The sequence below is a fragment of the Microcebus murinus genome, chromosome 12 (assembly GCF_040939455.1).
Source record: "Microcebus murinus isolate Inina chromosome 12, M.murinus_Inina_mat1.0, whole genome shotgun sequence".
NCBI classification, from domain to species: Eukaryota; Metazoa; Chordata; class Mammalia; order Primates; family Cheirogaleidae; genus Microcebus; species Microcebus murinus.
The window spans coordinates 52,998,909-53,019,691 of NC_134115.1; the positions used below are offsets into that span (position 1 = coordinate 52,998,909).

The 20,783-nt window shown below is 35.8% G+C and overlaps 1 protein-coding gene across 1 annotated transcript in view; it reads right to left on the bottom strand.

Moving 5' to 3' along the window:
- The window catches only part of LINGO2 (leucine rich repeat and Ig domain containing 2), a 309,491-nt gene that overhangs the window by 221,213 nt on the left and 67,495 nt on the right, over positions 1–20,783 (bottom strand). The gene's annotated exons all lie outside the window — the stretch shown is intronic.

Genomic DNA, 20,783 nt, shown 5'->3' on the forward strand with positions numbered 1-20,783 from the left:
TCCCTCAGGCAAATTTTCTTTCCATGGTTATGGGACCAGGTGTATCTTCAGAGATAAGGCAGGCCCTTGGTAAACTCAGCAGCACTTTGCTGAAGCATCTGTCCTCTTAAAGTTTTCTACTTTGTGGATGTTAAAAGAAATTTCAGAGTGTCTGTTTTACATGTGAAAGCTACACGTGAAAGACATTCATAAATTTTACCTTCTGTTTTTGCATTAGCATACTTATCATTAGGGTCATTCTTTGGCAAAAAGAGAGGAACAGGCCAGTTCCTTTCCTTCCCTCTCAATTCTGTTCTCTTTCTTTACTCTGTCCTCATGTTGTCCCTCCAATTTTGTTTTCTCTTTATCCTCACTCAGGGTTAAACAATTGCTGACAGTTTAAAGATCAGACAAAACAGCATAGTTCAAAAGATAGAGTTCAGGCATAAGCTAGTGAGTAGAAGAGGATTTTTGGAGGGAACAGAATGGGTGCCAATTCATTTATCCAAGAAATATTTTTTTTCCGTTCCCCTCCCAAGTAAGAGAACCCCAGGAGTGCCACATCATACACAGACACACAAAGGATGTGAAGGGCTTGCCTAAGAGAAGGATTAACAGTGGACTGCTCACTATTCTAGTTAATGTAGACAGCCAAATTGGTGGCTATATGCCTATGTAGTTTCCTATGTACTTTCATGGAAACAAAACATTATGGAAACTGAGTTTGCATTGATATGTGAGGAAATCTACTGTTCAATTTTTATTAGATTTAGGTAGAGACTCATTCCCCTAAACCACCACTCTAGAGACTAAGGTGATTTGTTACCACTGCCCAATGGAAATGGAGGAAGCTGGAGAAAAACGGCAAGCTGGGGACGCCTTTATGAAATCACCTGTAGCTCTTACCACCAAACAGCACATTCATCAACTTCAGGTTATTCTTTCTGTGTGGCCTGCACAGAAGAGCCCTGGCAGCTTGCTTGCCAAATAGGATAGGCAGTTAAGTTGGGGCAAATTTGTCGATCAAGTAGAAACACTGTGTAAGAAGTTTTCTTTGAGCAATGTTTGGAGGATTAATAATTCTAATATTGGTTGGATAATGCTGTCTCATTATTATCTCACATTTTCTAGGCAAAAGGGATGGGTCAGGCCAGTAGATCTCAAAGTGTAGTAGCTAGACCAGCAGCATCCGAATCCTTTGGAAACTTGTTAGAAATGTAAGTTCTCAGGTTCTAGCCCATACACGCCGACACATAATTTCTGGGCCCACCACTGGCAATTCTATATTAATAAGCCCTCCAGATATTTATGATGTACAATCAAGTTTGAGAACTATTGGCATAGGTGGATTTTGTGAAGCCCAATGAAATGTTTTTAAATCGAAAGCAAACCAAGCCCTGCCTACAGTTCACTGGAAGTCATGGAAAAGGAGGCCTATTCAGATTGTTTTGACAATCCATTCTTATTATACCACCACTAGAATCACTGGTGAGTTAGTGTGCATAGAAATGTAGCTTTCATGTAGGGGTCAGAAACTATGATGGTGAAATCTAGTTCACTGCCTGTTTTTGTGAATAAAATTTTACTGGGACACAGCCACATTCATTTATTTATCGCCGATGGTTGCTTTCACACCACAGTGGCAGAGTTGAGTAGTTGCAGCAGAGATCTTATAGCAGGTGATGAGAGGTACACACTGCAGAGAAAACTGTTGCAAGGTCATTGTGTGAAATTGTACCCTAACGTTTAGATCTAACCTATATACATGTAAGTGTCCCTGCAAGGATTTATACAGAGTACCATCAGCCCAAACTGGTATATTCTGAGAAGTAGGCTAATGTATTAATAACAATGCTGTTTTGGAAGGCCACAGCAAAAGCCCAGGAAGATGGGGTTAGCATTGTAAAATCTCCTTAGGAAAGGAAAGAAATGGTTTGGAGGATTAGAAAATTCACATGCTGCAACCTCCCGATCCTATGTTGGGAAGTCTAGGGGGACTCAGGAGGGCAATCTGGAAGGAGAGGCTCTTAGTGAGACAAGAGACAGGTGGGAAATAAAACAAAATTCTAGGTGCTTTCATAAATGCTGTTTCATTTGATCCTTTGTATACACTTCCACAAGTTAGCTATCAACCTCTGGTTTATTCTTTAACATAAGGAAATGATATCTATAGCTCTTATGCAACTCGCTGGAGATAACATAGCCAACAAGTGTTACTATGAGGCACCTCTGGTCTAACACTAAAGCCCCTATTTTTCTGTTACATCTTGTACCACTACACTGTTTTCCCTAAGGTGGCACTATTCCTAAATTTTACTTCTGATAATGAACTTAAGGTTCAACCTAGAAAGCCTATTGGACAGTATGGCTCATCTAAATGAAGGCAGGTGGGAAAGATAGGGGGAAAGAAAGATTGGAAGGAGGAAGGACAGAGAATGAATGAGAGAGAGACTGACTCTGAGAGTCAGACCAAGAGACGGAGAAAGGCAGAGAGGCACGCTGGGGACATAATTCAGAAAGTATATACACATTTATTCTAAAAGGAGAAAGTAAACAACAAAAAAAACCCTTTAACTTTCAGTAAGAAAGGAAATTTGGAAAGGCCTAAAATCACTGTATGCCTACACACAGTACAAGAAAACACCTCTGCTTTGTCTGACCCAGGAGGCAAATATTCAAGTACAAATTCTTTGTTTTCAGGAGAGCAATACTCGTGATGTGGTGGCTGATGAAAGACAAGAGGAATTAAAAACAAAAAAACTTTAAAACTATGGAGAGACAACAGACAGACCTGAATTTACATGTAGAACTGCCAGGAAGGCCCAACTACTCTGAAATTGTACCCATCCCAAGTACCAACTTTCCCCGCACTGCATCTTTTGAAAATTATTCCTTTGGTCTAAGTGCTTCTATCTTTGGACAAAATTCTAGGTGCTTTCATAAATACTGTTTCATTTGATCCTTTGTATACACTTCCACAAGTTAGCTATCAACCTCTGGTTTATTCTTAACATAAGGAAATGATATCTATAGCTCTTATGCAACTCGCTGGAGATAACATAGCCAACAAGTGTTACTATGAGGCACCTCCCTTTAAAGTTAAATTTGGCAGTGAAAATACATTCAATCATAATTCACCAGTGTGCAAACACCAAAGGGCGAGCAATGTCTTGCCACATAAATTTCAGTTATATACAATGTAAAAAAGTTTGAAGCATCCTTATGTGACTTTACTGTTGTAATAAATTCTTCTTATAAATACCATAACACTATGCCAGCATCAAATGCGCTTCCTAGAATATTCATTCTGCATAATTCTCTTTGATTAATAGGTAAAAACGGTAAAAAAATAAGTTTAAGAAATGTGGCCTATTTTATCTCGTTCATGGTGTATCACACTCAGAACAAGTGATAAATAGCTCCGAGAAGTCTGAAAGTAATGTTATTTAACCAATTTTTGCCTAAATATATTTGTCCAAGACAGTCTTCACTCCCACCCTTCAACTATTAGTATCCTTTAGAAGATTGGGGCATGATTTTAGAAATAGGACTGGAATAATATAATTCTTAGCAGCACCTCTTTCCCTTCCCATGTTTTTTTCTTGGTCACATCTGAAACTTTGATGGCACTCTAGTACTTTATAGGCTACAGGATTATCAAAGAAACTTAAAAACATACACAGTTGACATTATCCTGAACCAATTGTTCTAGGGAGTAGTCAGAAATCTGTATGTTTTATATTTTACAGTCTGACAAATGACTTTATCTGAGTCATTTCTAAAACTATACTTTGAAATAGAAAGGGGATAAAAAGCTTCTGCTTTCAGGAAGCCTAAGTTTTGATCACTAAAGAATCTTGTCTAGGTGGATTTGATAAAACCAGAGAACAGAGAATTACTATCAGAGATGTTTGATCCTTTGGGACTTGTTCTTGCCCTCCTATCTTCTTCCATCCTCGATTTATCTGGCCAAAACTTCTTTTCACTCTGTGATTCCTGACCCTCTCATACTATTCTGACCCAGTTTCAAGTTCTTGCCTTTTTGACCTTACTACATAATTTGACTTTTGACAGAAGCACATCTAATACCAATCCCTCTGCCCTGATTTCACAAACAGGCGCATCTCCTTCCTTCCAAGCAGTCTCCAGGCATCACATTCTGTTTCCAGGTTGGCTCTATGGAGCCCACTAATAAGAGAAGGCTCAGTCTTTTGTGCTTCTTCTAGAGGGTTAGAAGAGATAAAAATGACTTTACTGTATCTGAGATGCTGGATCAAAGGAGGACAACCAGCTGTGGATCCTAAAGTTTATGTTTCCTTCATGAAGTCATTCACATTATACCTGGTCTATGTGCTCACCTTGACCTCATCTACTATGGGGATTAGAAAGTCTGGAGAGAGGCAGAGGCCTGCACAAACTGTGATATTTATTTAATTAAAAAGAGGTTCATATTGTATGTAGGGTAATTCCTATAATGACTCTTTTCCTACTAAGTAATACTATGAGGTGCAAAAAGTAGAGCTATTATCTCTGTCTGTTTAGACTAATGCAATCCTAAGTGGGAGGCAATTCGCTTAATTCAGTAGATACTTATTGAAGGCCCACTGGGGCCAAGTATTCCTCTAGATCCTCGGGATTCAGCAGTGAACAAAAGTGCAAAGATTTTTTTCATAAAGCTATGTTCTAGATGAGGCAGGCAATGAGCAAAATAAATAAGAAAAACATAGGTTATATAACAGAAAAATTAAGCATAGAAACTAGGGAGTGCTAGAGGGAGGGGGAGGCATGGAATAGAAATTTATATAGTGCACTTAAGATTTGAGTAAAGAATTTTTAAAAAGTGAAAGTGGGAGTCATACAGACATCTGGGGAGAAAAAGAGTTCCAGGTAGAAGAAAGAATAAGAGCAAAGGCCCTGAGGTACAACTAGAACTGGCATGTTGGACAAGTAGCAAAGGGGCCAGGAGTGCTGCAGAAGATAAGTAGGAGTGTACGAACATATGAGGTCAGAGAAATGAATGGGGACCAAATCCTCAGGACTTTACAGGCCACTGTGATTTACTGTACCTTTTACTTGGCACGAGATATGAAGTCATTGGAGATATGGTACAGAGGAGTGACATGATCTCAGATATGTTTAACAGGATCTGTCCGCCTGTCATGTTGAGATTGAAGGGAATCATTGGTCAACACAGGCAGACCAGTTAGGAGACTATAGCAATCTTCCAGGAAATAGACTATGGTGGCTGAGATCAGGATAGTTATGGTGAAGGAAGTAGAAGATACGAGTATATATTAAAGATAGAGTCCTCTGGATTTCCTGATAGAAGATCAAGGGAGGATACAGAAATGACTCCAAAGCTTTGCGCTTCACTACTAGATGGATAGAATTGTTATTAACCAAGAGGAGGAAGGTGCAGAAGAAAACAACTAAGGGGTTAAGATTAGAGGCCGATTTCTGACATAAGCATGCAATGCTTATTTCAAGTCTTCCGTTCAAGGTAAAAGTCTGAGGTGGGCACACATGTTTCAAAATTAAAAAGAAGGAAGAGTTATCTATCTTTTGTGCTAGGCAAATGTGTGCATACTTACTAATGGTGCATAATTGATTACTTCTTAACACACACGATAACATGATTTTAAGGCTTTTCCATAGCCTAAACTTCGATATTTAATTTTATACTATGACTAGAAAAAAAATTAAAGCATCAAAGCCCCTAAGAACTAGATAATTGCCTTTTAATTCCAAACTGATTTGCTTCTTTATCTTTCTCTCTTGTACTCATCACCTAAGACACTTTCATAGCTTCTGGTCTCAGCTATCCAAGCTTGTAATTAGTTGCTCTTTAAAATAGGTTCATTAATCCTTTTTAATATTTCTCTGCTATTTGCTCTGGATTCTAAATGGTTCTAACTTGGCCCTTCTTTTGGCCAAACCGTTTCTTCTGCTGTCTATAGCTCAAAACCTTTGTGTGGACTAAATGGCTGGAGGGCTTTTCAAATGAGCTTGCCTTAGTCTAACTCATAGTTAATTTCTACTTACTCACTTGGGGCTTCTTCTGTGTGAATGAACATTACCTCATACTACCCATTTCTTTATAGTCCACATAATTTCTTCTGATAACAAAATCCATTTTTTTCAAAAGCTATTTTCTTCTGAGATGCAGCAGCTCCTGACTTATCATCATAAGTAGCTCCTATTTTTAGTGGCTACTATCTTGAACAATCACTTATTAAAGTAGGGGCACTGCAATGACAGGGGTGACAGGGCTATAGGGTATAAGAGATACCCAAGATTACCGTCTTTCCTGCAATCTTGCCTAGGAACAACCCCCACTTTGGCAAAGGAAAATTAGTATTATCCTCTCCTCTATAACCACAAATTGGGACAAGAATTTTTTTTCTACCACTTTTAGATGTTAGAAACAGTAAGAAAGATAACAGTATTTTCTTGGACATTCTGATGATTTCTATAGACAATGCTTAGCATATGGGGACAAGCCAAAGAAAATGAGACATGGTTACCATATCCATCACACCTGCTCCCATGTTTCCAGAATTAATAATGCTGTCTTCATGGTGATGGGTCACAGTAAAAATGTGACCTATTTTCACAAAGAGGTTTGGGCTGGAGTGGCAACATAATCATTCATGCATAATTACCTTGATAAAATATGCTCCAAGTTCAATACAAAGGACTTTCAAACTGATTTTGGGAACACAATCCACCCTAACTGCATATAAGGAAAAACTCTTAAGCTGCTGCTTGAGATTAGGGATGGAGGTAGGAAGAAAAAAAATAGGAGACAGATCTAAAAGTTTGCATCAGTCAAGAAGATAACAGTCAAATATTAGAAGATTTGTACTAGAAAGTTCCCATTCTGTGGCCAACTTTTGTGTTAGGTACAGGCTATCCTACAAGTTCAGAACAAAGTTCAGTCTTTTACACCTCTCCTCAGACCTCTCAGAAGAGAAAGTAAAGATAGCCAAAGCAGTGATTATTTTCCTCACATTAGGAGATAAAGAAACAAGATTCAAAAGACTATTAAGTGTTCAGTGATTGGCCAGTGCCCGATATTCCCTGGAGAAGAAAAAGCCTGAAGCAGTTGTGATCAAGGTGTCAAGGCAGCCACCCTGGTTCTGTGTGTGCACGCACATGCACATGTGAGAGTGTACACCGGTGGTATGTAAGGGGTGGTGGGCTGTGATGGGGAGAGAAGAGACCAGAAAAGGGGACAGCAAAAATTACAAGGGAAAGGAAATAAGGGGGACATAAGAACAGGACTACTTAGGGAGGGTGCAATTAACTGAGGCCTCTACATTTGGGGTCCATGAATCTAGGCAGGGTTACTCAAATTGTAGTCATACAAGTTGTTCGAATCTTTAACAAAGATGGAAATTCTGCTGCAGTATGGCCAAGGAAACCATGTTTTCAATAGTCTGAGTTTCATGGTGATTCTGATACCAAGTTGTCTTGCTCTTACCTTCAGAATTCCTGAGCTGATCTGTCTATAAATGGTCTTTAAGAAGTTGATAAGCTCCTTCAAATTGTAAAATTTGGTGTGTATCTGTTTTTTTAGGGAGGATATCCATAACTTATGCAGAGTCTCACAGGGTTTCATGTGTTAAAGAAAAAAAAGACTGCATCAAAGGAGGTCAAAGTTGCTGGTTGCAATAGACTAAAATGTTTTTGCCCCCACCTCCCCTAATTTGTACGTGGAAATCCTAACCACCAATGTGATGGTATGAAGATGTAGGGTCACTGGGAGGTGATTAGGTCCATGCAGACAGAGCCCCCATGAATGGGATTAGTGTCTGTATAAAAGACTCCAGAGAACGTCCCTGTTTCTTCTGCCATGTGAATACACAGCAAGAGGACTATTGTCTATGAAGAAAAAAGGAGGCCCTCACCAATGCTAGATCTGCCAGTGTCTTGATCTTAGACTTCCCAGCCTACAGAACTCTGATAAATATATTTCTGTTGTTTATAAGCTACGCAGTCTATAGTATTTTGTTTAACAGCCTGAACAGGATTTGTGGTTTTCCATGTATCCAATCTGCATGTACCAAAGTGGCTATTCATTCGGAGGAGTTGGGGAAAGTCAAACCACAACTAGGCCAACTAACTGATCACATATATATGTGTTAAAGAAACATCTAAATTTAAAAGTTGATATTAAAGAATTATGACAACTTAATAGCTAATATACCAAACAGATTTTCTTATTTTGGACTGCAATGACCAAATGTTAATAATTTGCAGTTACATAAGTGGAGAAACTGAATTATTTTCCTCTCTGCCAGCCAGCTGCCAGTTAGTATTTTGAAGGCAGCATGTCTTAAGCATTAAAGCAGCTGCTCAGTCGTTGCTTAATTTCTTTAAAATAGATGACCAGTCCCAAATCATGCCCCCATAGACAGAGTTTAAGAGACAGCATGAGAAAGGTCCATGGCTAAGTTTGCCCTAGGCATGCAAGCTGGGCTTTGACAAGAGACGTTTATGTGTAAAAATAAATGAAATTATTCTTGGTCACAGTGATAAAGGAAGGAGGTATTCTATAATCAGGTTTTTAGACTTCCACTTTTTCCTTGACTTTTCACTTTTATAGAAGGCCTGTATAAAACTATTTCATTATTAATACATAGTTCATAAAGGTAAAGTAAGGCTCTACCTATAACCTGGGATTCCTTAAATCTGCTGAGAGTCTGGATCTTATGCCTGAGGTCTGTGAGTTCATTATCCAATATCTCACACAATCAAATATCAACTTTTGTCTAGGCAGGAAAAAAAATAAGATCACTTATCTCATTTATCCAATCATTCATTTCTTCCTCCCTTCTCTTTCTTCCAACCTTTTCGTCTTCTTCTCCACAAATATTTAATGAGCACCATGCCATGAACATGGTGTATGCTCAAGAAAATTATAGGGAATGAGTAATCACCACCAATAACCTCAATGATAAATCCAATTAGGTAATATTGCTATCCTATTTTCCTGAACTTTTCACAGCAGGATCTAAAGTTTGAACCTCTCTTTCTTGAAACATCGTCTTTTCCTAACTTTAGTAAAATTCCAACCACCTGGTTTTCTTCTGATTCACTGGCTACTTTCTGATCTATTTTTCTGGGTCTTCTTTCCTTACTCAACCACTAATTGCTGCCCAGTGTGTGTCCATTTCTATCTAGTTATTTTGTCTAGTCCCTAGAGCTTTATATACCATCTCCATGCTATTGACTCCCACATTTTTATATCCACCCTTGGCCTCTCTACTGAGAACCAGATTTTTATACCAACTGAGTAATTTATATCTAAAAGGAATCCCAGATTTATTATGGACAAATCTAAACTCTTATTGCCTCTTCCTCATTCTTCTCCATCTCAATGAATAGTGCCACCATTTTTCTATTGCTCAAGCCTAAAATGTATGAGTCATGTCTCAAATGTGTATATACTTATATATACCTTTATTCATACAGATAATGAAAGAATATAGATAATATCTTAGCAGCCTTTCATATTTCTCAAGAGCATTATAGGAACCTAGCAAATGTTCATTTAAGTAATTAACATATAGCATGAACAATTTTCTTCAGAATAAATTCCAAATTATTGTGGTGTCTTGTCTACCAATATATTTTGCTACATAACCCCTGGCTTATCAATGATCATAGTTCTTGCCTATTCCCTTGTGGCTTCCTGGCCTTTCTTTGTGTCTCTGATTATGGTATGTCATAACCCTCTAGCTTGGCTGTCATGGCGATGTCTTGCCTTGGTATAGACAACTAACTGAAAGTCGAGCTGTTTCTATACACCGTTAAATTGTATCATTGCAGGATTCTATGAGTCAATATTTTAAAAACTGAATGTTTGGACAGTATGCAAGTTCTGGCTTTATTTCTGATTAATCAGTTTATCAGGGTGGCCAACTTGGGTTGTTTTTTTATGTAGTACTAAATATATACAAAGACAATATTTAATATATGCAATTAGACTATCTTTGAAAATACATTTTTCTATGTTAAAATTTTATCTTTAAAGTTGCTGCTTCCTTCTCAGGGGGGCAAAAGGAAAAAAAAATCCAAACAGTACTCACTGAGTCACATACTGAAAACATTAAGAACAAGTGATAGTTGGGGAGACAGAGGGACCTAACTAGTATGTCATAACATATACTACTGAATAACTCACATTTGATGGTTACTAACACAGTACAAATTTGTCTCTGGAGGAATAAAGATGAAAAGAGATTTATCCTGATGCTCTCAAAACTTTATGCTGAAAGTTCAAATGGTTTGTGAAACTTTTTCATGCTCTAATGATATTATGAGTTCAACCCCAGTGATTTTTCTTCGTAGTCCCATTCCTTTTTAGCTCTAACAGACTAACATTTACCAAGGCTGCCTTTCATTTTCCATGTTTTTTTACTGTAAAATGACTAAGAATTTCTAGATAAAATTCACAAATATCTTGTCCTTCAGTTTTGTTAACTGAAAATGAAATTGATGTTCCCTATGATTTCTTAATGATTAAAAACCTATATACATGGATGCTTTTCAGATGGGTCACAAAAAAAAAAAAAGAAAAAAAAAACCTATATACATGGAGATAACAGATAAAATCACTTGAAAGATACTCAATTCATTTTAAATAGATATTACTGTGCTATTAATGTTGACTGCTATCAGCAGAAATGTTCTTTTTGAAAACCACGTAAGAGATCTCCAATTGTCAACTATTTTCCAGCAGTGAGCTAGTATAATTAATAAGACATATATACACAGTGAGCAGGTTTCTAAAGAACAATTACTAAGCACGAAAGAGGGGCTTCACCTTCTTATAAGTGGTATAATTAGGGTTAAGAGATATTTAAGGAAATATCAAATAAAATAAGGATTTTGAAAGATATAAAATAAGCACTAAGTAAAAATATATTATAACACATAGGTGCTACAGTAATAGGGTATTGGGCAGGTGGGAGGGGGGAGGGGGGCGGGTATATACATACATAGTGAGTGAGATGTGCACCATCTGGGGGATGGTCATGATGGAGACTCAGACTTTTGGGGGGAGGGGGGAATGGGCATTTATTGAAACCTTAAAATCTGTACCCCCATAATATGCCAAAATAAAAAAAAAAAAAAAAAAAAAAATTAAAATAAAAAAAAAAAAAAAATATATTATATACTAAAATTGGACAGTAAGGGGAAGGAGAAAGAACTACCCTAACTCAAGGCTCATAAGAAGCCAATAGATACTTTCTCAGAAGATAGAATTTCAAACCTATTCTATAAAGCTATTGATGGAAGTGTAAACACTAGAACAAAAAGACTAACCTTTTGTTTTTGGTTAGCTATTGTGTAACAAATCACCTCCACACTCCTGCTTACAACAGCAACAATTATCTGTTCTGTGGTATGGGCCAAAAATTCAGAGAGAGGATTTTGTGCGGCTGTTGTTCAGAGTCCCTTGTGTGAGTTCAGCCATGTGGAGTCTGGAACCAAAATAAGCAGAGGCTAGAGCAACTCGGAGCTGTCCAGGTATCTTGCTCTATGTAGTCTTAGAATCTCTCCATACGGTCTCTATAGGCTAGTTTGGTCCTCGCTGCGGCGTGGTGATCTTGGGTCAGACTGCTTATACAGTAGCTGGCTTATTCCAGAGAGAGCAGCCCGAGGATGAAAAGTGCATGGAAGCTTTTTAATTTGCCATGGAAGTCACATAGCATCTCTTCTACCATAATCTATTGGCCAAGGCAGTCACAGAAGCCAGTCCAGTTTCAGAGGGAGAGGATATCGGCTTCACCTTCCCAAAAGCGAGATTGTCAAAGTCAAATTTTAAGACCACATGAAATGTGAGATATTGTGGCCACCTCTGGAAAATACAATCTACCAAAACTTCCACATTATCAGAAGAAATATGTAACAAAACCTGTGGGTTAGGTCCTTTTTAATCCATGTTTTTGTCTTAACATATTATGAAAGTAGTGAAAAAAATTTAAAAATGGACCTTTGGAGAACATTATGAGCAAAAAAAAAAAAAGAAAGCTAATAGTTAAACTAGCATTGAAAAATATAAAAAATGTGTAATTACATAATATATTAAGTGATAATGGAGAAATAGGAATGTAGAATATTAAGGAATATCCAGAACACTGATTTTCTCAACTTCATACAAATAAATTTGAAAAATTTGAAAACTTGGGTAAGACAGATGATTTCCTCAGAAGGTAATATTACCAGAACATAGGAATTATAGGCAGGAAAACTTCTACCATCTCTACCCTTCAATAAATAGTTTAAAAGGAAGACTTGTACCATTTTCAGAAACAAAAAATTCTAATTCTATTTAAATTGCTTCATAGCAGAGGAAACAAAATTCCACATTTTTGGGGTGGTGGTAATTTTATGGTAAAAAATGCACATATGCAAAATTACACAGCATGGTCATGTCAGTGTAAAGCTCCTAAATAATCAGCAAACCAAATTCATCAGCACGAATAATCCATGGAAAACTATGGTATATTCCAGGAATATAAGAATGCTTTAGTTTAACATAAATATATAATTGCAATCATCAAATCAATATAAATTGTTTTTCTACTGATAGGTATGTGATAAATATGTAACTATGCTATTAATTACATCCCTTTTGACAAAAATTAATTAGAAATATATGGATACTTCAAGATATTGAAGTGTACATATTTATACATTTACATCCTTATACTTGAAAATGAAACACATTAAATTGAAGATTAAAGCAAGAATAAGGATGTCTTTTATCACCACAACTATTTAATACTGCTCCAGTGTTATTAGCTTAGACAAGAAAAAAAAATCTTATAAAAATTTGAAAAGATGTGGCATAATTACCGGGATTTTGCAAACTGTTTTTATATACCTGGAATTGCTCAAAGAATCAATCAAAACTCAAATCAATTAAAAATCAAAGAATCAATTGCTCAAAGAATCAATTAAAAAAGAAAAGGGGCCGGGCGCTGTGGCTCACGCCTGTAATCCTAGCTCTTGGGAGGCCGAGGCGGGCGGATTGCTCAAGGTCAGGAGTTCAAAACCAGCCTGAGCAAGAGCGAGACCCCGTCTCTACTATAAACAGAAAGAAATTAATTGGCCAACTGATATATATATATAAAAAATTAGCCGGGCATAGTGGCACATGCCTGTAGTCCCAGCTACTCGGGAGGCTGAGGCAGAAGGATCACTGGAGCCCAGGAGTTTGAGGTTGCTGTGAGCTAGGCTGACGCCACCGCACTCACTCTAGCCTGGACAACAAAGTGAGACTCTGTCTCAAAAAAAAAAAAAAAAAAAAAAAAAAGAAAAGGATAAGAGAACTGCGTAAGGTCCTTGCTTAAAATTGGCATACCTGAATAGACTTTATATATACAAACAATAGGGATTGACTGGGTAAATCAGAGGAAAAAGAACCCATTTACAATGGAAACAAAAAATTGTAATATCTAGAAAAAAGCTTGACAAAAATATGAAGAATTCAAATGGGTGAAATTCTTAATTTTTACTGAGAAACAAAAGACTTAAAAAAATACAAAATTTTACTATTTCTTAGGAAGAGTCAACGCTATAAGGGTGTCAAAAGTCATCTTAAGTTAATCTAAAAAACTGAAGGAATATAAAAATATCTATAGGTTACTTTAAAAAAAATCTAGACAAGTTAAACCTGAAGTTTACATAGAAAAATCATCAAGGATTTCTGGACAATTTTAAGGAGAAACAATAGAATTAAAGGAAACTAGTCTAAACAATATTAAAATATGTTATAAAGCTAGAACTAAAACAGTATAGTATAGACTGAAAGAACAAACTGAAAGGACCAGAAATGAAATTTAGTACATAATATAAAAACATGACATTTTAATTCACTAGGGAAAGCATGGATTGTTCAATACAATGCTAATAGTTGACAGTAATCTGGAATAAAGTTATTTCTTCCTTGTACTTTTCATTAATATAAATTCCAGATGGATTAAAGATATTAATGAAAAAAGCAGTAAAAACTTGGAGAAAACCTGTATGAATTTTCCTCAAGAATCTTAGAATTATAAAGATTTTAATAATTTGAAATAAAAGAAGAGGTATATAAACTTATAAAAATTCAAGAAAATTTGCATGGTACAAAAATTATCAAGTTAAAAGATAAATAGCAAACCAAATAGCAAAAAAAGCTTGCAATTCATATCACAAAGGACTAATTACTTTAAAGAGCTCTCACAAATCAACAATAGATAATTTACACAAAAGAACACACAAAAGACAATCATTCTTACTCATTATAATGGAAGAGTAAAATACAACTACAGTAAAATGCCATTTTTTACTAACAGAATGGAAAAAATGAGAAAACTTTAATATGCTGATAAATATGTAGGTGGGTCTATTATATAAATGGGAGGGAAAATTGGTTAAAACTCTATGGCAATTGGGCGTAGCTGTCAAAATGACATGCACATACCTTTTAACACAAACATTCTACCTCTAGGAGTTTATCCTACAGATACATATATATTTGAGGAACAGCATACAGAAATATTGGGGGGGGGAATCTAAATACCTAACAATAGGTTATATGAAAGTAAATTATGTTTTGTTTAAAAATGTGCTAGTTCTATATGTACAAATATGAAAAGATCTCTGAAAGCACATTTCAGAATGATGTGTATAGTATTTACTATTTGTATTATGGGTATATGTGCATGTAGCTACATCCACAATTATCTCTGGATAGGTATATACTTTATAAGAAACTGATAACAGTTTGCTTCTAGGGATGAGTGAGAATGGAGATAGAAGTGAATTTACTTTTCACCAACTATATTTTTTGCTTTTCAACTTTCCCCATGTATATGAATACCTATGCAAAAATAGGAAAAATATTTCCATTTTCAACTCATCTTACTATTTTTTCCTTTTCTTTAATATGCCAAAGTGTGTTTTAAAAGTGGAAATGTCTTGAGGAACTTCCAGCTGCTAAGAGGTCTCAACCATCACTAACAATCATTTTTCCGCCCCCCATTATACTTGGTTTCTAATTTGAGACAAACAAAAAAAACTGTCAGGAAGACCCTTTACACTCTTGGTAGATAGCAACTAAGAAAAATGATGACCCTATCATTTAGGGCATTTACAGTAGCTGGCTTAGTAAATTTAGGACAAGTTTGCCATTATGTCCACATACAATGTCATGTAAACATTAGGATTGCAGAGTCAAAATGGACTTTACATGTCACATCTGTTGCAGACTTTTTAATGATTTAACTGCCAAGTGTTCTGGCTTGGCCTGTTGAAAGATGTGAAAGTTTGGCAATTCTATTCATTTAAATAAAGTAAAAACATTATTATAATATTCTGAGAAAAGATTTCAATAAAGATTTCCTAGATAATTTCTTTTCCATGTAAGTATTGAAAAAAGTCACCATCTGTAATGCCAAGCCCAATTGTGCCATAGCTCTTATTTATAAGTACAAGGTTACAATGCTATGTAATGATTGCCCTCTGGATTGTTACTTATCTTTATTCCCACTGCCTACTAATGCATTGCCTGGCACATAGTAGGTAATTGATAAGTGCTTTGTAATGAAGGCATGTATTTCATTAAAATTAACGGTTATTTTTTCCAATATGCTCAATAATTTGAGGAATTATGGCTACCCCTTCATTTTGAGGTAGCTCCTCTTGACCTTCCCATTTTAAATGAATGCCTTTGCCCTAATGTCCATTTCTGCTAATCTAAATTAATATTTGTTTAACTATTACTTTTCCTATTCTGAAACTGTTATGTTTTATCAAAGATTAAGAGAAGTAGGGCATATCCTAGTGAATCCATCATTAGGATCAATACATGAAAAGATCGGTTCACCAAAATAAATATTACCACTGAAGGATAATCTTTTAAACTAGTAGTACAGGGTCCAAAAATTACTGTCATAAAGATAACCAAAGACCTTCATGGTTATTTCCTGGAAGCTGAAATTCAATTTTAAATATCAGTTAAAAAAAGATTTCCTGTGCAAAATTAAGGCCAATTAAAAAAATAAACATGCAAACAATGACAACAAAACAGTCTTCACAACAGGGAATTTTTAAAAGAAAAAGAAACTGTTCACAAGTAACACAGCTATTATGGGATTTAGAATGCAATAAACATTTTAACTAATGGAGTTCCTGCCAAGGAGAGTTTTAAACTGCAAAACAATGACTAAGAAAAGTAATCTTCCCTCTAGAGTTATTGTAAATAAAAGATAGTGTAGGTTCCTAGGTTTGAGTTGGACCTTAATGACCCCTCAAACTTCCTTCTGGTTTTATTATTTTATTCCTTTTAGGAGAAAAAAGGCCTCTGGATTTGGGAGAAGAAATACTACACGTTTTTTAAGATAAATCACACAGGCTTTATCTGAGGTAGCACCCTTATCATATACAAGGAGAACTTAGATCATGTAGGTTAGGAGCAACGATTTTCCCAAAGTGGATGATACAGTTATCTTAAAAACCAACCATTTTCATATAGGTTAAAAAAAAAATACTTCTAATTACTTCTGAAACTTCTGAAAATTTTAGTATTTAATCAGGACACACTGGTTACAAAGATGACTCAGATTATACAAGCTGTTCTTGATAAAAAAAATCTGTATGTGCATTTAGTTGAATATTTTAATTGCAATAATGCTATTTAATATATAAAAGGAGTGATAAGTACTAAGCATTTTTTTTACTATAAATTTCTACATGTAGAATAATATCAGTCCAGTGATGAAATGTTAGAAAATAAGGCTAACGCTATTCAAAATGATTTTGGTTAAAAACAATGGACAGATTTCTATGTATTTAAATACTAAGATGATTCTACAGAGAATTTTTTAAGTATTAAATAAGTCACTGTACAAGAACTGTGACCTGATTACTAACTTTAGCAACTGGGCTGGAAGACTAGCTTCCTCCCCAGCAACGCACTCCCCCCCCTTGCCTCCTTGATTCAAAAGTCATACTGCTTTGAGATGATGTCTGAGGCTTTTTTCCTTTTCTAAGGAGAAAACTGCCTTTTGAGTTAGGTTGCCTTCTGTTGCTGAGCTCCTCCTCCCCCTACATCCTCTTTCTTCCCTCTAGTGCTTCCTCCTTTTTGAATTCCCCTACCACCTTAATAGAAGGTCTTCTAATAAATGTGCCCACTGCTCTAGCAGTTAATGCTATACCTTCTGCCCTCTATTTCATGAAATGCTTCTAAGTTCATTAATGTTCATCAGAATCGCCTGGAATATCAGCTTAAAAACACAGATTCCTGTCTATCAATTTGTTAGGGCTGCAGTAACAAAGTACCATAAAGTAAATGGCTTAAGCAACAGAAATTATCCTATAATTTAGTATCTCAATGGAGACTAGAAGTCCAAAAATCAAGGTGTTAGGCACGATGGGTTCTTTTGTGGGCTGTGAGAATTTGTTCCATACCTCCCATAGTTTGGAGGTTTGCTGGCAATATTTGGAGTTCCTTGGCTTGTAGATATCTGCCTTTTGTCTTCACATGACCTTCTTCCTGTGTGTGTCTGTGTTCAAAGTTCCTTTTTTTATAAGGACATTAGTCATATGGTAATAGAGGCCTACTTTACTCCAGCATGACTGTATGTCAGCTTAATTATTAAATATATTTGTAATGATCCTATTCTAAGTAAAGTCACATATTAGGGAACTGGAGTGAGGACTTCAACATATTAAGTTCAGGGGAGACAAAATTCAATCCGTAACACCCTGTTTGAAAGTTTGAATCAGTAGGTCTGAAATGACAACAAGCAAACTGCATTTTTAAAAGACACACCTGAAACTTTTGATGCACAGATTATTAGCTAAATACTAAAAAAAGACTTGGAAGCAAAAGTTCACCTATTTTTAGAGTGGAAATTCTTTCCTGGAGGTGGTTGCAGTGCTTTTCCTGTTTTTTGTTTGTGTTTTTCCCCCCACCAGAAAGGATTTATATTAACATTTCCTGTAGAGTTATATTGTACAGAAAAAAAAAAAAAAGACCTAAAGAGGAGATTTCAATGCAGAAGAACTCTGGCACGAATCCTGCTTAGTGACATCATCATCCATTAATGTATAATTTTGAACAAGTTGCCTAAACTTTGGGAATCTGTTTTCACAAACAAAATAGGGTTACTCTCACTAAGTTGGGAAGAACATAGGGAATATACCTAGCAGAAAGTAAATGCTGAATAAATGCTATTATGTTCTATCCCAAGCTTTGGTCATGGCACAAATAGACTATATTCTATATCCAAAATTCCAATAGACAGCATAAGAAGGTGCATTAAAAATACTTAATTTTTATTGCAAATAGTCCATGCTTATTATGTATAAAATGTAAACTGTAAGTCAGGGACTTTGTTTTGTTCACTCCTGTAACCTCAGTGCATACTTCAGCAGTTAGAACCTATTAGGTACTCAATAGTCAAACATTAAATTTAACAGATAACTAGAGAAACAAAAAGCAGGAAATAATTCTACTCCCCCAAATTATAATAAATTATAGTATTCTGCCTATAATTGAGGCTATATTTTACATAATAATATGCAGCGAACTAAATGATATGACATTAATATTCTTATAAAAGATGATTTTAAGTGACAGCACACTATTTAAATATATTCAGGTACCATAATTCATTGAACTATTTGGGGTAAGGTACTTTTGGTTTATTCCTAATGTTCACTCTTCTCAGCAATGCTTTGATATTGTTGCTAAGTATTATTTTCTTGTGGTAAATTCTATAGACAGAATTTGCTGAGTTAAGGGAGGAAGCACACAATTGGCTTGGACAGCATAAGGATAGAATCCAGCCACTGAAGTGTGAAGGTAATAACAGCAGTGCCTCCTTTTCTGGGCTTAGGCTTGAAGGAGGGGTGTGTAGGCAGATGAGGAGCCTGGACTGATAACTGGAAGGACTCTGAAAACCAGAGTCATTGCTGGATTGTGATTAGCATTACTTTATTAATGGACATCACAAAATGTTATGGTTAGAACAACACTTTTTATAAGCTACCTGAAAACTAATAGTACTAACCTTCTGGTCCCAGCATGTTCAGTAAAACACTGTTTACTGGGGATTTAATGCATGTAAAAAAGAAAATGAATTACATGATCAATATGTTTGGGGAAAAAATGGGCTAAAAACAAATGCAAAATTATTTTCTTGTGGTTCCTCAGAGCCTTTACTATTCTACTGTGCATTTTGAATCTAAAAAAAAGTGGTCAGAGTGTGTATAGCCTTTTCAAAACTTATTTGGTACCAAATAATTTTATTTACTGAATGTAATAAGGGGCCACTGTTGCACAGACTACCCTTTGATATTCACTTGCAGGATACTCAAAACCAAGTCACAATGTCACTGTAGCAAATATTTTTCAATGAGTTGTAGTGTTCCAGGCATCATTTATATCTGTATCCGTATCTATGTCAACCTCTCTATGTATATGTACAACATATGTGTACATACAATCTTATTTCATGAATTCTTTGGAATCATTTTGAATCTTCTGTAGGGTTATCTGTGGAAAAATGTAATTATCTTAATATTTTTTCTGCATTTCTGATGTAACAAAAGGACATACCTAGATAAATTGTGAAATAGTGATGCTCTTTTTCAAACTGTATCAGCATACTTCCTTTCATTTTGTATTATCCTTTCCCTTAACATTCCATGGTTACCTATTCTAGTCAAGCTAAGTGGATTGTAAGCTACATTTCTGTTGACATAATGATGGGTGAAAGCAGTCCCCTAGACCCATCTTGCATGTGGCTAGTATATGGTAATAACATTGAATAGCACCCCCCTCAGTTCCAGAACTTGGATTGATGTTTGCTTAATCAAAACATTCAGATTGGTTGCGTTAAAATATAATTCTTCCCAGGATAATTTATGTTTTTAATGTTAATATTTTTAATGTGTATGTATATATGTGGTCTTAACTGTTATCTCTAAGTTAGACCATAGAATTGCTTATTTCACCTGAAACAGAAGAAACCATTATAATTGGCAAGAGGTGAGTTTTTACAAATTTTGAAGAATTGTTTCATTAGACACCAGATTAAGTGGGGGTTGGTTTAATAAAGGGAACATCCCCCCCCCAAGTTTGGAGGGCATATGTTAGTGTCAAAACTAGGCACCAGCCACACACAGAATGGGCCCACTAGACTGTCCTCTGCACAATTTTGTGAAAGGATATTGTTGCTGAATTAGAAGGAGTGGTCTTGATATGTGACTGTTCTTGTGAGTTCAACAATATGTGCTGAATTCCAAATCCCCCACTAGTCTCTAGTCTAAGGAATGGGGGATATAAAAATGACCAAGACCCTGTCTGTACACTCTAGGAGTTTACACCACGTGTAGGCACTTTAATAGCAGGCATTCAGAAATACTTCTGTTCTAATAGCATGCTGACATAACCTGATGATGGCATTTGGAGAGTCAAGAATGTATGTTCCTTTCCCGAATGTTTTCTTTGTTGATGTGTACCTGTGTTTTGCTGTTTCTTTAACCTGGAATTCCTTTCCCCAGATATTCACATCTGCCTCCTACTGCCCTCCAGATATTAGCTCAAATGTTGCATCTATAGAGATGCTTTCCCTGACCTATCCTAATCCATTACTCTTGGTCATATCATAAAATTTATTCCTTCATAACATTCATCACCACATGGAATTGACCTACTTAGCCTTTAGTTCTCTATCATCTCTAACCATGTTAACTATTAGGACAACAGTCTTATCCATCTTGAGCATCACATTTTA